Genomic DNA, 8,527 nt, shown 5'->3' with positions numbered 1-8,527 from the left:
ATCCATCATTTAAAACCTAACAGAGTCCAACAAAATTTCCCAATTGTTAACATCTATGCTATTATCCAACTCTAAGATAAACATCTAGGTTTAGCTGAATCTACCAGTTACTTAAGGCTGTTTTGAGCACATTAAAACGCATCACTGGAAATTCTTCCATAAGGATAGTTTTAAAAAATCAGCTTGCCTGCGTTTTCTTTGTTTTCAAACAGATCCAGTCATATCTATAACACAAAGTTTCACCAGATCTTCTCATTTTGTAAGTATCATAGTCTTCTAAGCCACCTGAAACTGATTCTGAAGGGAACTTAAAACCATTTTCGAAAATTTGCTTGTTGGTTTGTGCTTTTTCTGGCTATTGCTTCTAGAGTCATCATCTCTGTTTTTAGTTTCAAAATTTGCATGGCTCCCTTTTTGACTCTGCTTCGAGTCTTTTTTTTTTTTTTCAATAGTCATTCTTAATGATGCAGGTATTGCTCGAAATTTGAGCAAGATGGGCTTAGGGTTAGTGTTATTTGCATATTTTTCCATTACAGGAGTCCATATTTTTAACAGGTACCTGAATACGACCTTCGCTTTTGGGTTTAGTACTGTTGCTGCTTACCACTTCTTAGTTATGGTTAGAGTTGTGCTATCACCTTCATTACGTTCACAATGAAGCTCTTCCATGACAGATCTGAAAAGGCAACGATTTCTAAGTGATCAAGATTGGTTTTCATTACGGCTCGTGTTTTCATTACGGCTCGTATTTTCACTGGTTTCAGGTTTACACTTAACCTGTCCTGTTATTAACCTCCCACCCGTGTTCCCGGCTGAAAACGCGACTTTCATCATGAACTACACACCAAGACTTTAGATTCCGGACTCTGAAGTGGGTACTCAGCGGCCGCCCGAGGTAGTAAACAAAGCCCCGCGCAGGCGCAGTAGCAGCAGAAGGGGGAAACTTGGTGTGTTGTCAGCCAATGGGATTTTTCCTACAGTGAAAAGTGGAAAAACAACAACAAAAATCCCCACACCGCATTCTAAGGTGATAAACTGGTTGGCTTTTTTCCATTTTTTACAGACTTCTGGCTTTTGTTTCTGAAGAACTTGTGCGGCCTTCGGGGCCTCGTAGAGAAAAGCCCTTCCTCGGCCCCGGAGACCTGCCGCTGGCGTGTCGCCTACTTCTAGCCTCGTTTCTTCTCGCCGCGGAGTCTTGATTTTTTTTATTTGACGACAGCATTAATCCATCGGGACTGGAAGGGGGGGGTCGTAAATAGGCCTCAAAGCACCCCGAAAACATTACTACTCCCCGGGCTGGCTCAAACATCGCGAGATCTGCCTGCGCGAACAGCGGACGCCCCCTCACCCTCCGGGCGTTTGCTCATGCGCTTGACTGATCATTTTTAGCGCGAAAACATTTAGAAACGTTTTGGCTGGTAATAGTCAACCAAATTTGACCCTCGAGAAAGGTCGGAGGTTAATTCACGTGGACGCGATGGATTCGAGCACACAACACTACATTCTTCGAGATTTTGCAGTCACAACTCCACATGCTTATACGGTCGTCACTCCTTTCCGTTGCTCTGTTTCGGCCGTGAACTCTGTGAGGAGGTTTCAGCGAATCGAGTAGTAAAGGCGTGGGCGTGGGAGAGCCGTCCAGGCTTTAAACCAGAGTGGTGAGCTTTCTGTGTTTGGAAAGATAACCCTGGGAGCGACATAGAGGAACAAATCTGAGGGGCCAAGAAAGAAAACCTTACGTTTTCTTTGTATTTTTTTTTCTGGAGACCAAGAGAAGATGTGAATGTAAATAAGGTAGTGCAGTGGGAGGGAGAAGGTGGGAAAATTGAAGCGGTGCATGAAGGCAGTAGCCATGCAGCACAGTGGAGAGCGGAAACTAGGAAAACAGAACTCTGGGCAGTAGAGCACGTCTTCCTTCAAATAGTGCGTGTTTGTAAACAGAAAGGCAGAAATGCTCCACATCTAGTTCCTCGTGGGTGAGGTGGAAATAGGGGAGTCCCTAAGTGAGTGGGACAAGGAGGATTCTAAAAGCCAGAGTCGTGAGCGGGGGCTGAGGTTGGGCTGAGGTTGGGATGAGGAAGGACAGTTAAGGTAACGGGAGTCAAGAATTCTGCAAGTGTTTTGAGAGAACTGACCCATCTGACCTCTTTCTCTCTCAGGGTATGTGGGACACCTGCGCAAGCACTGGAGTTTGCCCTGCAGCGCCTGAAAGGTACCACCCACAGTGTCCTCTCCCAGTGGGTCCCCTGGCCCCTCGAAGCATACCTCAGGCGGAATGCAATGTGGATTGCATGGAGTGAAGTGGTGGAATTGAGCTACCAAGACACTGGCGCGCAACAAAAGTACCGACTTGTCGCCGCTAGCCTCCCAGGTCACTAGGTAAGAGAGCCCCACCTTTTTTTGTTTTTTGTTTTGGCGGTACGCGGGCCTCTCACTGTTGCGGCCCCTCCCGTTGCGGATCACAGGCTCCGGACGCGCAGGCTCAGCGGCCACGGCTCACGGGCCCAGCCGCTCCGCGGCATGTGGGATCCTCCCGGACCGGGGCACGAACCCGTGTCCCCTGCATCGGCAGGAGGACTCTCAACCACTGCGCCACCAGGGAAGCCCCGAGAGCCCCATCTTGATGTTAGCAGCAGTCGTATGCAGCTTAGCCAGTATATTTGGATGCTCTGTGTCCTGTCTGTAGTACAAGGCAGAGGAACGGTGGAATACATGGTTTTAGTAGACCAGCAAAGGAATGGCTTGTAGGTAAGCAATATAGCTTCATCTGTAAGAAAAACTCAGTATAGAAAGCCGCAGGGTTTAAGTTAGCAGTGAGGGAGAAGGATCCAGGTATCGGTCAATAGAGTGGAAGTACTTTAATAAAGGCCCAGACCTAGTAGTCCCCTAGCAAGAAGTTCTGCCTGGAGCACTTCGCCTCATTTTGGCAGCCTAAAGTATAGCCTAGTAACTGGGCTGTATGTGTGGAGTTCATGGGAGAATGTTCCAGGAAAAAAAAAAAAAGATCCATGGATGCAATAGACTAGGGTTTCTGCGCTGGCGCCTGTTTTTGGGGGTAGTGGGATTGTTACCGAAACGCAAATCCTGTGTGCCCGACGCACAGTGAGGCCACACGATACCAAAATGCTGGAGTCTGGAACACTGAAAGGTTTATTGCAGGGCCATGCAAGGAGATGGGTGGCTTACGCCTTAAAAAACCCCAAACTCCCTGAAAGCAATCAGCAAAGCCCTTTTATAGGAAAGGCGAGGGAGGGGTGCGGTTAGTTGGTGCACACTTCTTGGTGTCAGAGCCTTTGTCCTTGTGGTCAGGTCATGGTCAGCTCACGATGTTCCTGTAAATCTCCACCAAAACAAATGTTACTCTCTGTTCTGACAAGAAAAGGGGAAGGTCCCAAGGCACGACTTTCGCCCTCCGAGGTCCAGGCCTGGTGGAGAGAAGGGGGGCAGTCACCCTAACCTCGGAGCGTCAGTCCAGCACCCAGTCTGGCTCCTCCCACCAGTGCCCAGGCTGAAGAGGCAGATCTCAGACGGTGGCTCCCTCCGGGCCAGGTCCCCAGACCCTGCCCAGCTGTCATGGCTGAGGCAGCCAGGCGCCCAGGGCCCAGCTGGCCCTCAGGCTCCTCAGGCCGCGTAAACAGTGGGGGCCAGGTTCCTTGGACTGTGTCCCATGCAGACTGCCGCTGCCATGCGGTCGCAGAGGCGGGGATGGGGGAGAGGGTCACCGCAGCCTCAGGGCCTGGGCCCGGCCCGTGCGCGGTCCTGGCGAGGCTCTGGAGCCCTGCAGGGCACACCCCCAGCCTGTTCCCTGGGCCCCCCAGCTCGTCTGCCAGCCCGAGGCCGGGTGAGCTGGAGGGCCCCGGGGAGAGGGCTGGGATCGGCCTCTTACCTCACTCTCCAAGTGGACGACCACCGCTCCGCCGACCGTGGGCTCCAAAACGCCCCTCAAACGGTGGCTCCTTGACAGTTGCTCGCTTGGGGGCGGGGCCCACGGCAGCGCCGACCAATGGCTGAATGGGGCCGTCTGTGGTGCCGACCAATGGCTGAGCAAGACCTCTCGCTGAGGCTCCATCCCCCGGCGTTAATGATCTCCCGGTAACCGTTGCCTGGTAACGGGGTGCAGGGTGAGGGTGGGCAGCAACGGCGGAGGGCTAAGGGCTGCGCCCTGCGGCGCTCCGTTACAGGGTCATCCAGCTGTAAGAGGCGTGACCTCTTCAGGATGGTGTCACAGAAAGGGTTTGACCCTTGAGCATACCAGTCAATCTGTGTGCCCTCTCTGGGCCTCGGTTTCCCTGTATGTCAAATAAGGACAATAGTGCCTACCTCATAGGATGACTGTAAAGAGGAAATGAGGTACAGTTGAAAAGACTGCATGAGTTACTAGCGTAGAACTTGATATGTAGTGTATGATCAACAAATAGTTTCTGCCTTGAGCCTCTCACCACGTTTACGCGTGCCATCTCCTCACCAAAATGTGGATGTTCTGTGTAGCATGGATGCATCCGTATTCAGAGAGCCTTAAGACAGATTCTTCACCTTGCCGCCACAGTAGACTCAGCTGGGGAGCTTTAGAAAGTCCTAATGCCCAGGCTTCACCCTAGACCAATTCAATCAGAATCTCTGGGAGTGGAAACTGGGCATCAGTATTTTTTAAAGCTCTTCATTTTGCTGCTAAAGTTGAGAACCACTGCTTTAAGCAGGAGGAGAAAAGAAGTTAGGCCTGTGGTTTAAGACCACTTGTCTGGATAGCTATATATTTGAAAATTTTCTAGAGGTATAAGGGCTAGAGCTTGAGATGGGCCGATGAGTAGGGCATAGTGAGCTCTATTCAGGAGAGAGGGCACTATGATAAGAAGGTGGTAAGCATCGTGATTTGGGAAAGGTCAGTGATGAGGTCGTTAATACAGGCCCCAGGAATACACAGGATTTACTGCAGAGATGGAGGACTTTGGCCTCCTAAGTTGGGCCTTTGATTAGCACAGGTGACACAATTCTGGCTGGTTAGCTCAGTTGGTTAGAGCGTGGTGCTGATTTAACAGCGGTGACAGACGGGGATGTCTTTATTGCTTTACCGCGTTGTGGATCTTGGGCCATGAGCATGGCGGACTGCAGTAGTGGGGTGCGGGGACCTTTTACAGTTGCTCCACTGGTTGGGGAGGGACATCGAGTCATCGTTGACATGTATGTACGGGGGTGTTCTCCAGCGGAGAGGCCATTGATGAGGAAGCCTCTTCCCGGAGCCTCATAGGGTTGATGTGGCTGCTCTGACTACAGAAGTGGTCCTGTCAGTACTAACAGGTGAACTTTCAGTGAGTAGAGAATCAGTTAGAATAGGAGGGACGGCGTGTCTGGGTCAAGAATGTGAGGTTCTAAGAGACAAGGTACTTTCCTTTAGGACGACTCTGGTTTCTAGAGATACAAGTAATTTAGAAGTTCAAACCACCATACTACTTCAGTCACTGATGCCAAGACCCAAACGTAGCAGTAATGGCCAGGAGTATCTTCTGCCAAAAGGGGAGGGGGTAATCTGTCTTTCACTCGGTCCCTTTTCTTGAGAAGCACATGAGTTTAATCCCTAGCAAGAGCGTTGGTGAAATGGCCAGGCATTGTTGCCTAGGTAAGAAGACAGGATTCAGAGACTCTGCAGGGGTCAATAACTAGAGGTTATGGAAGTGGGTGGATGCAGAAGTGAGGAGTGGAATGGGGTAGAAGGATAGGAGACTTCGGGTGAGGAGGGAGACCTATTGAAAGTTCGAAGTAGAAAAATCCCAAGTGCTGACGGTTTAGTTAAACGGTTATAAAAGTATGTCAGAACAGGAGTGCTTCCCGAGACCCTGTGACAAATACCAGAGACAGACTGCTCTGTAGGACTCTGCAAGATGTAGGAGGCTGAGAACTGATTCAACTGCTCTTAAACTCTCACCCATGTCAGGGGCATAAAGGAGTCACGAGGAAGACTGGGAAAGGCTTCTGCAGAGGATACTTGAGTGGAGTTGTTGGAGTGCCGGTAGACAGGCAAAGCAGGGAGAGAGGGACATGGCTCCACTCTTTGCCTGAACGTCAGCTTTCCCGGGTACAGCGGCTGCAAACTGGTGGGAAGGGGAAAGCCTTTCCTGTAAGTCAGGGGGCAAATTTCGACGATGATACTGGACTGGAAATTTTAATTACTAACTTTTCTTACCTAAAAGTGACCATAAAAAGGAATGGGGCAGCTCAGGTTTTCATTCAGGGATGGGAGTACCAGGCACTACAGAGTGTTTTCACTGGGACAGTGGGAAATAAAAATAAAGTTGCTTTAAGTTAGTCCCTGAAATCATGCTTGTTGAGTGTGCTGGAACACTGTTGTTGAGAACCTACTTTGTTCTTGAGATCCTAGAGGTCTAAAGATGAATTAAATGACATTGCTCCCTATAGGAATCTACGAACACAATGCAGTATAATGTATACAATAAAAGAAGTAATATATGTGAAAATTAAAGAAGTACTATAGTAAGAAAGAAGGTGTGAGTAACTTATTTTGTAGGGGGTGGGGCTAAGAGGGACCTAGAACCTCAGAGAAGATGAAAGGCAGCAGGGTTTGAGATGGGAATAGGTGTTCTGCAGGTGGACACAGCAGAGGAAACTGCCTCAGGTCTAACCATGCGTGACACAGCATGGTGTCCATGTGGGAAAACCCAGGCGGTGTGAAGGGTATGCGTATTCAGGTGGGTGATTCAAACGGAGGTGACATGGAGACCAGAGGTGTTGTGCCTTGGCAGGCTCACCAGTGGAGAGGTCACGGAATTTTAAAAACACACACACACATACTAAGATGCCAGTCATTTCCTCCATCGGTCCCTCCCTTCCTCCCTCTCCTTGTCCTTCCCCTTTATAAAACTTGCCAAATTTGTTAGAGAGTGTTGAGGGGTAGCCCAGGAACTCCGCTCCATCCCAGTGCCTGCAGCTGGTTGGATCCGCTCTGTATCCGACTTAAGCTGAGTCAAACAGACTCTGCCTCCTAAGAATTTAGATCAGAACATTGAGAGCCTGGGTCATATGTTTTCTCCCCAGCTTTACTGAAATATGATTGACAAATAAAAATTGTGTATATTTAAAGTATATGATGTTTTGATATACATACACATTGTGAAATGACCACAATCAAGCTAACACCCCATCTCACATAGTTAACATTTTTGTATGTGTGGTGAGAACACTTGAAATCTCTCAGTAAATATTGAGTATACAACTATTATTAACTATAGTCACCATGCTGTATGTATATTAGGTCTCCAAAACGTATTTACCTTATCATTGAAAGTTTGTACCCTTTCACCAGTATCTCCCCATTTCCCGCAATCCCCCAGCCCTGGTAACCACCATTCTACTCACTGTTACTGTGAATTCAACTTTTTTAGATTCCACATATAAGTGAGACCATGCAGTATCTGTCTCTCTGTGTCTGGCTTATTTCACTTAATATAATGTCCTCCAGGTTCATCCACCCTGTCACAAATGGCAGGATTTCCTTCTTTTTTAAGGCTGAATAATACTCCATTATGTGTGTGTGTGCGTGTGAAGTGTATTTGTATATCACATTGTCTTTATTCGTTCATCTGTCGACAGACACTTAGATTGTTTCCGTATCTTGGCTATTGTGAATGATGCTTCGATGAACATGGGAATGCAGATATCTCTTCAAGACAGTGATTTTATTTCCTTTAGGTATATACCCAGAGGTTAGATTGCTAGATCATACGGTGGTTCTATTTTTAATTGAGACTGGGCCATTTAAATTGGAGCATTGAACTTGTAAGGTCATGTAACTTTCAGAGCCGAGGTCACCATTTGGGGGCCAGTAATCAGAACCAGCTGATTGCAAAAGAGAAGCAGGTGAATGCAGCTAATTAAGAGAGAGAAAATAGGGGACAATCGGTCCCGTAGCCTGAGAGAAAGAGATGGAGTCAGTGTCTCTTGGCTCTGACAGCTTTCTGTCCCTTCCTTCAGTCCCATCTGTGGTCTAACTGCCACTTCCTGTTCTTGAGTTCCCTGCACTTCTTCTGAGTCTTTATAATAAATCCACCTCCACCTCAGTGGCTTTCTTTTTTCCCCTTAGACAGCACTCTAATGTGGCTAGTTGCGCTCTCCCCCTCCTCCTGTTCTTGGCCTAATAAAACCACATGCTTTCCACAAGAGGAACACACATACGCGGCATGGACACATGTAACTCACTGCAGCTCGAATGTGCCAAGAAAAGGTAGTTCTCATCATTGTTTTCTGTAGTTTTCACCTGTGTATAAGTTATCTATAAGTTACCTGCATAACAAAATCCCCCCAAACTTAGGAACTTAATAATAAACATTATCTCCTAATTTCTGTGGGTCAGGAATTTGGGAGCAGCTTAGCTGGGCAGTTCTGGCCTGGGGCCTCACAAAGTAGAGGTCAAGATGTCTGGACTGCAGACGCTTGATAGGGCCGGAGGATCTGTTGCCAGGTGGCTCACTGCCCTGTTGCTAGTTGGTGCTGGTTGGTGAGAGGCCTCAGTTTTCCC

General features: G+C 48.4%; 1 protein-coding gene and 1 long non-coding RNA gene across 6 annotated transcripts in view; one reads left to right on the top strand and one right to left on the bottom strand.

The window, feature by feature from the left end:
- Positions 1–568: 568 nt before the first annotated feature.
- The window catches only part of GPR19 (G protein-coupled receptor 19), a 33,412-nt gene continuing 25,453 nt past the window's right edge, over positions 569–8,527 (top strand). For 2 of the 5 annotated variants that reach the window (XM_024733311.1, XM_024733313.1), the window contains exons 1-2: positions 569–1,658; positions 2,160–2,379. The gene's annotated coding sequence lies outside the window, so the exon portion shown is untranslated. Of the gene's footprint in view, positions 1,659–1,693; positions 1,795–1,938; positions 2,004–2,159; positions 2,380–8,527 lie in introns of those variants that run through there. The other 3 variants (XM_024733314.1, XM_024733312.1, XM_024733315.1) reach the window with 3 other exon arrangements.
- On the bottom strand, positions 3,128–7,135 carry LOC112391827 (uncharacterized). Its single transcript, XR_003001572.1, has 2 exons — positions 3,458–7,135; positions 3,128–3,332 (listed from the first exon to the last, which is right to left on the bottom strand). It is a non-coding gene; the product is annotated as an uncharacterized LOC112391827 (long non-coding RNA).

Source organism: Neophocaena asiaeorientalis, unplaced genomic scaffold (genome assembly GCF_003031525.2).
Source record: "Neophocaena asiaeorientalis asiaeorientalis breed wild unplaced genomic scaffold, Neophocaena_asiaeorientalis_V1.1 scaffold150, whole genome shotgun sequence".
Taxonomy (NCBI): domain Eukaryota; kingdom Metazoa; phylum Chordata; class Mammalia; order Artiodactyla; family Phocoenidae; genus Neophocaena; species Neophocaena asiaeorientalis.
The sequence above is the reverse complement of the archived record's forward strand: the minus strand, read 5'-3'. Positions and strand labels throughout refer to the sequence as shown.